Source organism: Limulus polyphemus, unplaced genomic scaffold (genome assembly GCF_000517525.1).
Source record: "Limulus polyphemus unplaced genomic scaffold, Limulus_polyphemus-2.1.2 Scaffold4537, whole genome shotgun sequence".
Classification (NCBI taxonomy): Eukaryota; Metazoa; Arthropoda; class Merostomata; order Xiphosura; family Limulidae; genus Limulus; species Limulus polyphemus.
In genome coordinates this window covers 16,359-27,486 of record NW_013670147.1, presented here as the reverse complement: position 1 = coordinate 27,486, position 11,128 = coordinate 16,359, and the positions used below count along the sequence as shown (strand labels likewise).

The 11,128-nt window shown below is 35.0% G+C and overlaps 1 long non-coding RNA gene across 1 annotated transcript; it reads left to right on the top strand.

The window, feature by feature from the left end:
- Positions 1-3,743: 3,743 nt before the first annotated feature.
- Positions 3,744-10,670, top strand: LOC111088832. The gene is made up of 2 exons (XR_002613226.1): positions 3,744-3,824; positions 6,881-10,670. It is a non-coding gene; the product is annotated as an uncharacterized LOC111088832 (long non-coding RNA).
- Positions 10,671-11,128: the final 458 nt, after the last annotated feature.

Below are 11,128 nucleotides of genomic sequence, written 5' to 3'. Positions count from 1 at the left end.
CCAGCTAAGAAAAGCTGCTCCCGAAGTCTTGTAAATTTAACTCTTTCGAAACTAAATCACTTTCATTTAAATATTTAAGTGATTTGTGATACTTATAATATCCCACATAACAAGTATGATATCAAATAGACATTTACCGGGAGAAGAATAAATCTGAATCCCATGAATAAAGCGTTCATTGTGCTTCCTAATGCGTCTTATAGTGACTATATAAGGGAGAAATTGGACGTCAGTTTCATTAAATCTGTCAGATTTTCTTTCTTTGGGGTTGATTACGTATCATGACCAGGTGGTTAGGGCGTTCGACTCGCAATCTGCAGGTCGCGGGTTCGATTCCCCGTCACACCAAACGTGCTCGCCCTTTCAGCTGAGGGAGCGTTATAATGTGACGGTCAATCCCACAATTCGTTGGTAAAAAGAGTAACCCAAGAGTTGGCGGTGGGTGGTGATGACTAGCTGCCTTCCTTCTAGTCTTACACTGCTAAATTAGGGACGGCTAGTGCAGATAGCTCTCGTGTAGTTTTGCGCGAAATTCAAAACAAACAAACAAACAAAAATATCAGTTTCTTTCATGCTTCTAGAAGATGCTGCCACAGAGTAATTGAAATATTCCAATAAAGTGCAACCTATATAAGGATCTAAAATGTAAACAACCAATCACCTGTAAGCCCTTCTAAGCTAGGGTACTTAATTTGGGCCAATGAGAAACAATCATTAGTTAACTCCTGAAGTGAGCTTCTAGAAGATGCTGCCACAGACTAATTGAAATATTCCAATAAAGTGCAACCTATATAAGGAACCAAAATGTAAACAACCAATCACCTGTAAGCCCTTCTAAGCTAGGATACTTAATTTGGGCCAATGAGAAACAATCATTAGTTAACTCCTGAAGTGAGCAATCCAGTGGCTCAGCGGTAAGCGTGAGGGCTAATAACGCTAAAAAAACAAGTTTCAATACCCGTAGTGGGGACAGCACAGATAGTCTGTTATTTAGCTTTGTGCTTAACAGCAAACAAACAAACAAATTCCTGAATTATGTATATCAGGAGAATCATCCTTAATCTCTAATATTTGCGTTAAACTTATAAATTATGAATCACTGCTGTAATAAATAATTTCTTCAGAATAAATATTTTTTTTACAGAGTTTACAGTGATTGATTTAACATAATTCAAGTTTTGAAAAAAAATGTTATTTTATTTTCGTTTGCTTGTTTGTAATTAAGCATAACCTACACAATGGGCTATCTGCGCTCTGCCCACCACTGATATCGAAACCCGGATTCTAGCGTTGTAAGTCCGTAGACATACGGCTGTGCAACTGGGGGGGGGGGGGGCTTATTTTCGTAATCAAATATGAAAAAAACAAAACAGAATGCATTATTTCCTATTTGTAAACACTCTGAACGAGGGTGAGAAAAAGGTGGACGATCCAATCATTATTTTATTAGCTTATTAATTTTTCTTTTTAAATTACCGAGCGTGTATTTTAATACAATTTTTTTTTTATGAAGTAAACAATTCGTCTCCCATACACAACGTTTTCTTTCTTCATTTTGGAGACACGAGATTAATCATAGGACGTGTTTCTTCCATAAAAGGGTGTTGAAAACTGATAACAAAAAAAAAAGCTATTTCCTGTTTTTGTATTAACAAAGACGAGATGTTGCTTCAGCGCGTGTTTCGATTTCCGATCCTAGTTATTGGGTTCAAAAGACTTGCCGATCTATTATTGGATGGGAACAATATCCTTTGGACCAATCAACGTATGCATAAGCATTGACTCTAAAGAAATGATTATTTCTTGTTTTGTCTCCTTACGAAAGATGTGATGACTAGGCGTATTAATTTTCGACAGTCAAATATGAAAAGTACTCACCAGGTTAGTGTTAATATATACGTTCGAATCTTGTTCGGACATCATTTGTTTGATTTTCGAATTAGTGCTAAATATTGATGACATTGTACGTAAACTTCTAAACAACATATTTTTTTGTCTAATCTATGTTTACAACGTTGAGATTTGATTCGGTTATATAATAATACGAATATTTCTTATTTTCGGTTTCCATTAAAACAACAATTTACGAAGTTTTATGAAGCGAATTCGATATGTTTTTCCGTCATGGTCTACTCTATACCTTCAAATGATGAGATTCTTTCAAGGCCGTGGGAGAAAGTTAAATGTTTCAGAAGCATGAGTTTCAAAATGTGTTCCACTAAATGAACCATAGTCAATTTAAGGCGTCTTCTAGCTCTACATACAATTTTCAAATGATCAAATTGTTTCAAGACCGTGGGAGTAAGTTAGCTAGTCCAGAAGCATGAGTTTCAAAATGTGTTCCACTAAATGAACCATAGTCCATTTAAGGCGTCTTCTAGCTCTACATAAAATTTTCATATGATCAAATTGTTTCAAGACCGTGGGAGTAAGTTAGCTATTCCAGAAGCACGTGTTTCAAAATGTGTTCCACTGTATGTAACCTAAGTTAACCAATTAATATGATATCTGGTATGTCTAAGGGCTTACAACGCTCGAAACCGAGTTTCGATACCCGTGGTGGGTAGAGCACAGTTAGCCCATTGTGTAGCTTTGTGTTTAATTACAAACAAAACAAACTTAATCCATAAAATGAAAAATATCGGGCAATGTCTTTGTGAAAGTGAAAAATGTTATTTTTTCTACTTTTCACTTCCCTTCTGTTCAAGAAACAAAGCGTAATGAATATACCCCTACATGCCAAGTAAAAAACTATATGTCAAGTAAAAAACTACATGTCAAGTAAAAACTACATGTCAAGTAAAAACTTCATGTCCGGTAAAAAAAACTACATGTCAAGTAAAAAACTACATGTCAAGTAAAAACTTCATGTCAAGTAAAAAACTACATGTCAAGTAAAAAACTACATGTCAAGTAAAAACTTCATGTCAAGTAAAAAACTACATGCCAAGTAAAGTAAAATTAATAGTAACTTCTGGTTAGAGCAATCTGTCACATTAAACTGTCGTTAATCAAATCATTGTTCTGAAATCAAATAAAGTGTTAAGGAAAAACAAAACCTTAAAGTATTTGATCAATTTTACCCTCTTGTTTTGTCTTTATTTTGTAAAATGTATGGAAACTATAAAACTCAATTCTTATAACAAAAAGGAACGTTAGTTTTTTCCTCGTGCAAATATAGATGTTTTAACAAATAGTAAAATTTAGATTTTTAATATCCACCCAACATCTCGAGTTATAATAAAATTTTAATAACTTCCTGTTTTGACGTCAGTTTTAACAATTATTTGAACGCTTAAGATAGATACCATAATTAGGCTTAACTTTCATACGGATTGTATTAATCCCTAGAGACGCTTTTTTTTTCTCTATGATTATGATTACGTACCATTGAATTTGCTTGTTTGTAATTTTAGGCCTATGGTTCCCAGAGAATAGTTATTCAAATTATGTTTACTGTAGCTTGGAAAGATCCCGTCGAATCTGAAGGAATATATAGTTTGGGTGTACGAGCGTATTGATTCAGTAAATAAATCCTTCCACGGCTAAATGAAAGCAAGCCTGCCCTCTAGGGAGCTCCTTGCTTCTAAAATTAACAAAAGGGTGTATATTTCCAAAGAACCTTATTTGTCAAATGCTCTCAAGAACCAATCAACATAGCTTTATATGTTGTCTTATTAAATTCCTAAAGAATATCCTCACATATATATATATATATACTTATGAAGCTCTGGTCTCGAGTGTTATTGAGTAATCATTCTGGCTGTAAGACGATTTTTCTCGGCATCCTACAATCTGGACTCAGAAAGTAAATCACTCAGGAGGTAAACCTTGAATAGTCAACTTTAAGTCTTTCTAGGACTTTATATGTATAATATTACTATTAGATTAGATAGTATAAACTTGAATATTCAACCTATAGATTGTCTAAGATTTTAAATGTTTAATATTTAGGCTAGGTGGTAAGCCTTGAATAAAGGATCTTTAGCCAGTCTAGGACTTTAGTTGCTTAAAATTAGGCTAGGAAGTAAACGTTGGATAATTGTCCTGTAGCCTGTTTTGGACTTTACGTATCTAATATTAGCCTAGGAGGTAAACATTAGATAATGTACCTGTAGCCTGTCTAGGATTTTACGTGTCTGATATTAGGCTAGAGGATAAACTTTAAATAACGGTCCTGCAGTCTGTCTACGACTTTACATGTTTAAGTAAGCTAGAAGGTAAACTTTAGATAATGATACTACAGTCTGTCTAGGGCTTTACATGCTTAGGTAGGGTAAAAGGTAAATTTTAGATAATGTTACTGCAGTCTGTCTAGGGTTTTACATGCTAAATCATGGTAGAAGGTAAACTTTAGATAATAATTTTGTAGCATGTCTAAGGCTTTAAATACATAAAACTAGACTAGAAAGTAAGCCTTAGATAATGGAAATGTAGGCAGTATAGGATTTTTCGTACTTCAAATAACCCCGAAGTAAACTATACTGCCAGTTCGACTAATAAGTTTCTACTTTTAAGTTTATTTCATAGCTTGTTGATTCTGTTTGATAGCATGGATTTAGAAACACGCATACCAAGACGGATAAGTACTGGACCATACACTAGTTAAGTAACTGATGGTAAACAATAACTTCAGAGATATCTAAACGAAAGTTGCTACGTATAGTTTACCAACTTCCCATTTTCCAGTCGTACTCTCTTTTACCAATAAATGGGTTTCTCGGTTTAACTAGCATAAGATACCCACGCCCTGCTTCGGATTTCACAGAGGTCCCAATGTACTGCTCAAGCTACTCCATCACCCCACTTACTTGGCCCCGGCATGGCCAGTTTGTTAGGGCGCTTGACTCGTAATCTGAGTGTCGAAGGTTCGAATCTCCGTCTCACCAAACATGCTCGCCCTTTCAGCCGTGGAGGCGTTATAATATGACGGTCAATTCCAGTATTCGTTGGTAAAAGAGTAGCCCGAGAGTTGGCGGTGAGAGGGGATGACTAGCTGCCTTCCCACTAGTCTTTCACTGCTAAATTAGGGACGGCTAGAGCAGATAGCCCTCGTATAGCTTTGCGCTAAATTCAAAACAAACGAAATCCAATTACTTCTATAGCTACCTGAAAAGGGTCCGTTGGGTCACTCATCCGTGGCACTTGAGCTCTTGTGCCAAGTCTGGTCCGGTTAGATTAAGAATGAGGATGTGAACACAGTTTGAAAAATGGCGCTCCGGGATACTGGAAACCCGATCTTAGATCCCATCATGCCTGGGGCGTCTTAGCCCCATACCAAGAGAGCAACACCATATTTATAAGGACACCCCCCGGCCCATCCCAGTTCCGCCTGCCAAGTTTGGTCGTGCTAATTCTAGAAATGTGGGAGAAGTTAGCTGTGTATAAATATGTACAAAGCTATAGGCTGAATTAATGTGTGACTAACATAGAATACCCGCGCTTTTCTGCGGGGTTACATAGGCCCCCATCATGACTCGCAGAGACTCCAATGTAACGATCAAGCTCCTCCATTATCCCCACTTATTTATGTAGTTATTCCAAGGGGGTTCTTACCGGGAAAAAATCATTAAGACACCTGCCCGTGATACCTGAGCACGTGTGCTAAGTTCGATCCTTTTAGTATGTGAGTAAAAGTATGAACATAGTTTTACCATAACACCCCCAAAATCGCAAAAGGGGGTCAAGAACACAAAATCCATAGGCAGATTCGGATTCAGCGGCCCTTAAAACCTAATTTTGGTCCATCGTCATGCCTGAGTGACCTTCTAGGGGTGTTTTAGGAGCTATGACACGTAGATAAGGGCACCCTGCGGACCATCCGAGTCTGCCTGCTAAATTTGGCCTTGCCATTTCAAAAACTGTGGGAAAAATTAGCTGGATAAAAATACTGAGATACATACCTACAAAGCTCTCATTTTAATGCACTGAGCGACTGGAAAATTGGGCAGAAAATCTCTTGTGTTTTGATTTTGCTGTATGTTCGAAAAGAAATGTATAATCGACGAATAGCTTTAATGAAAAAGAAATATCGCTTCTTAGCTTATAAAGAAAGACTGAAAGAGATTGTTTGTTTGTTGTTTTTTTTTAATTTCGCGGAAAGCTACACGAAGGCTATCTGCACTAGCCGTCTCTAATTTAGCAGTGAAAGAGAAAGCAGCTCTTGGGTTACTCTTTTCCCAACGAATAGTGGGATGGACCGTCACATTATAACGCCCCCACAGCTGAAAGGGTGAGCATGTTTGGTGGGACGGGAATTCAAACCCTCGACCCTCAGATTGCGAGTCAAGCGCCTTAACCACCTGGCCATACCGGGCCTGAAAGAGAAAAGCTAAGAGATTTTATTTTTACCAAGTGTGAGATTTGGTCCAAGTTAGTCTGAATATATATTTAGATATTTTATTTCCTGTTTCAGAGATATATGCACGAAAACGCTCTTTCTCTAAGGTCAAACTTTAGATGTCATTTCGGATTGTTGTGATGGTATTTCTTATTGGGCTTACTGGGTGAAAAGAATAATAGAAAGTTCAATCCTCCTAATGATAACTAAAACGTTTTATTTATTCAACTTTAAATTCTACAGTTCACCAATAGGCCTGACTTAACAAACAAACTTCATTTAACAGAAATTCCACTTACTTGCTACTATTGTATCTATTTTTTATGGAAACAGAAACCCAATATTTATACCACTGACCTAACTAACTAACTGACAGTAACAGACAAACCTATAACTGACTAACATATTAATTCACTCTAACAATATCATTAACTAACTCTAGCCTAACTCGCGTTTTATATATGGTTCAACTCGTTTCTTAAACGTTAAAAAAGTTACAGACATTATGGCTACAACCATCACCTTACATTTGTTTCTCAGTGGTTCTCAAAATGTGCTCAGTAGACCAATGGTGGTCCTTAAGGGCCCTCCAGGTGGTTCGTGGGTTGGTCGGAAATGCAAATCACTGACGCGCAACGTCATGGCCGAGGTCATACGAAAGAACAGGCCAGAACCTTCATCGAGCGAAGGTAGGTGGTCAGACGAAAAGGTTTGAGAACCACTGATCTAGATTAAAAACAGATATTTTGAAGAGCTTTGAAATCCTAAGACTTGAGTAAGTTAAAAAAAAAACATTGTAAATTTATTGTATTGTGTTTCAAAAAAGTAATCTTATTATTTCCTAAAATATTGGTTAATTAAAACATTTTTGGGAGGTATTGTAAAATAAGTATGAGTTAGTAATTATTTTCTCTTTCTTTTGAAGGGTGTACGATATTATAAAGTCGCATTATCCAAACTTTACTCTTGTCAGTTTCTTTAAGTGTTGCATATTACTTGATTATATTTTTACCGAATACATTCTTTTGCATGCACTTCGGTACCAAGGGCGGCTGACACTGCGTGGTTTAGGGGCGGTTTGTACCGATTCAGGGCAAGGTTAGTGATCGTTAACTACTTTGAGTCGGTACGAATCACTTCAACCATGTCCTCTCATCGAGAAGACAACAGTTCCATAGTGCCAAGCTCTGGAGTATTGAAATAAAGCGAGATCTGTAAACCTCGTGCCTTAGAGACCATAGACTCATAACTGTTTACATGTTGTTATTGAACTTAGAAAAGTGAAAATATAATAAATTCCCTTATCGTTTATGATATTTGGAAAAACAAAATAAACCCTGAAGATGTTGAGCTTCAAAGCTGATGCATACATAAATCATGCTGTAAAATCAATATTGGTTCATCCTCACGGTGGTGGTGTTCATTTCATTTTTTTCCTGACTGGTTAAACACACTTCAATAAACATTTTATTCATGACATTACAATACATAAATATATTCAGCAGCTAATTCAATTTCACTCCTTGTGAATACATTTCATATCCAAACTAATACATAGAGTTTAGGTTCACAGTTAAAACTACTTAGTAACCAACCTTTTTTAAATTCTAGGCGTAGGTTTGTTTGTTTTAGGGCAAAGCTACACAATGGGCTATCTGCGCTGTGTTCATCGTGGGGAATTGAGTCCTGGATTTGAGCGTTGTAAGTCTGTGAACATACCGCTGATCCACTGGAAAACTAGACTTAGCTGTCTTAGTTTTCTCCTGAAGTTAGGAGTAGGCATCTTAGTTGGTAACCAATTCCAATCTAAAATTAAACTTAGATATTTAATTAAAACCAGCCTTCTTCTAAAACTGGGTTTAATTATCTGCTTGGCAACCTGTATCTTTCGGAATCTAAGACTAGTATCCAAATTTGAAACTAGGCCTACGTATCTGCTTAGTAAAAAGACTGTTTCTGACACTAGGCCTAGGTATATTTACTTAGTAGCCTGACTTTTTATGAAGCTAAGCCTAGGTATCTACTTTGTAACCAGACTTTTCTGAAACTAGGCCTAAGTATATCCTCTTAGTAACTAACATTTTCCTGAAGCTAAGCTTTGATAACATCATAGCAGCCAGACTTTTTTCTGAAGATAATCCTGGATATCCAGTTAGTGACAACCTGCTTTCTGCATTTAAACTTGGGTATTTAAGTATTAAAATCATTGTACCTAAAATCTAAAAATGCTCATTTTTTATTGTTTATAAAATAATATTCCTCTAACATTCAAGTAACTTGAATATTTTATAAAATGAAACTAAATACCTTGATTTCTTACAAATGTCTCCGTATACATACACACACACACATATAGTTAAGTTATCAATACAAAAGTGTAATTTTATCCATTATTATTATCTGCAACAAAAGAATGTTGTGAATTTTCATTTCATTTCAATGCATTGTGCAATATCAAATATTACGTGAGATTTCATATTGTTGCTGTTTTAGTCGTTATTTCTAACCACAATTAAATATAATAAATAAAGCCTAAGTTTCCAAGAAAACTTTAATAAATAGTATTCAACAGAACCATACAAGGTTGGCCAAAGTGTCAAACAGAACCGTACAAGGTTGGTAAAATTGTCAAATAGAACAGTCCAAAGTTGGCTAATGTGTCAAACGGAACTGCACAAGGTTGATAAAAGTGTCAAACAGAACCGTACAAGGTTGGTCAAAGTGTCAAACAGAACCTTCCGAGGTTGGTTAAAGTGTCAAAGGTGACACAGAAATTGAACAGCACGCTGAAAAATCAATTTGAATGACTACATATCCCGCTCCGTTTAAACCTGTTTTTACGAATAACGTCTCATCAAAGTAAGCTGACTTAATAGATTAGAAATCAATATTAACACAGTAATTGATAAAGCTAACTGGAATTATACAATGAAATTAAATAAAAACTCACAGTGATTAGAATGCAACGAATCGTCAATTTCTTAAACTTGAATAGCTTATTCCAAAGTTGTATTTTTTATATAGATTTACAGGAAATATGACTGATTAAAGCCAGAACTCACGAAAGTGTGTCACACTAAAAAATTGGAAATATAAATAAGTATATTTAATTTCTTTAATAACAGTCTGGCTTTTGAGAATTATACGTTAAAACCCACTAGCACATTAATTATATCAAAAACACAACTACATTATAATTCACTTAGATTATAAGATTTTGAAAACCTAGATAATATATTAAAATAAAACATAAAATGAATTTGAATTAGTCAAACAAATGTAGAAACTGAACAAACTTGAAGAACAATATCACATTTATTAGCTGACATTTTCTTTGGAAATGTAGTTTAAATCCATTTAACTGCAAAGGAAATTGTTGCAATATCAGTTATACAATTATTCGTTTCATTATAAACTTAGATAATTATCACTACATAGTAATCAGCTTTTTATTTTATTTTAGGCTTAGCTTTCTCATCAGTCACAATCTTTCTTACGAAGCTAAGCCTAGTTATTCTTTTAGTGACTGGCTTCTTTCTGCAATTGAACATGATTCCTCCCAGACTTGGTTTAAATGGCAATTGTAAAAAGCTTATGTTGAAATAATTTAAATTTTGTTTCTTAAATGGAAGCACACTTTCAAGAAAATGTCAGGGGATAAGTGAAACATTCTTCACCAAATTTATACGCTCTTTTAGCCTAATGAATAGCTAAGGTTTATTTTATGTTTTATTTTAATAGACTATCTAGGTTTCCTTCCATAAATCTAATCATTTAAGTGGATCGTATAGGTCTTATAATGGATATATTTGAACTCGAAATTTCCGTAAGGAATAGAGAGGTGTTTTTTTTTCTGAATCTACAAAATACTGTATATTTGATTTAAAATCTGCATATTCATACCTGTTTCCACTGGCGTGTAAAATGATGAATAAGTGTAGAATAGCGTGGTTAACTGAGACGATATATATTTTACTGTATAAGAAAACATTTTGTACTTCACTTTGAAAATCGAGGGCTTATAACGTTAAGATTCGGGATTCGATTCTCTCACGGTTGGCACAACACAGATAGCTCATTGTACAGTTTTATACTTAACGATAAACGTACAAACTACGCAAAATTTATCCATAAATAAAAGTTTAAAAAGTGTTTTAAATCCAGTTAATACATTTGATCATGTGTTTTAAATCCTGTTAATACATTTGATCATGTGTTTTAAATCCTGTTAATACATTTGATCATGTTTTTCTGTATAAAAACATTACACGTGTGCTAAATAACTATACTGTTCGTCACTACTTGATTTAATAAAGCGATGACACCTGTAGTAGAGTGTGTTTCTTTTAGAGTAAGGTGACAGTGGCCTATCTGCTGTGTCCACTGCGGCGAATCGAACCAAGGATTTTAGCGTTAGAAGTTCGTAAACTTATCATCGTCCCACCGAGAGACTTGAAGTAGTAAATCAGAACTATAGACAACTAACATTTACCCAAGTTAGATCAAGCAGCATTGGCAAAATGCACTCGGAAACATTTTAAATTAATTACAATTATGTTCATTCTTACCAATCTTTGCTGTTAATCTGCCCTTTTCCTTTTTTTTTCATTAAATTAGTACAGCACCACAAAAAATGTTGAAAGGGAAGTGATTCTGGTAACGTTACAGAAATATGTTTACTTATAGTTGTTTAGAACGTATATGCAACTAAATAAGTAACACCAGATGAAACTAAGAATTAATTATGTAACACTTCCTTTTTACTTTTTTGCGCAGCCCCTAGTGGCA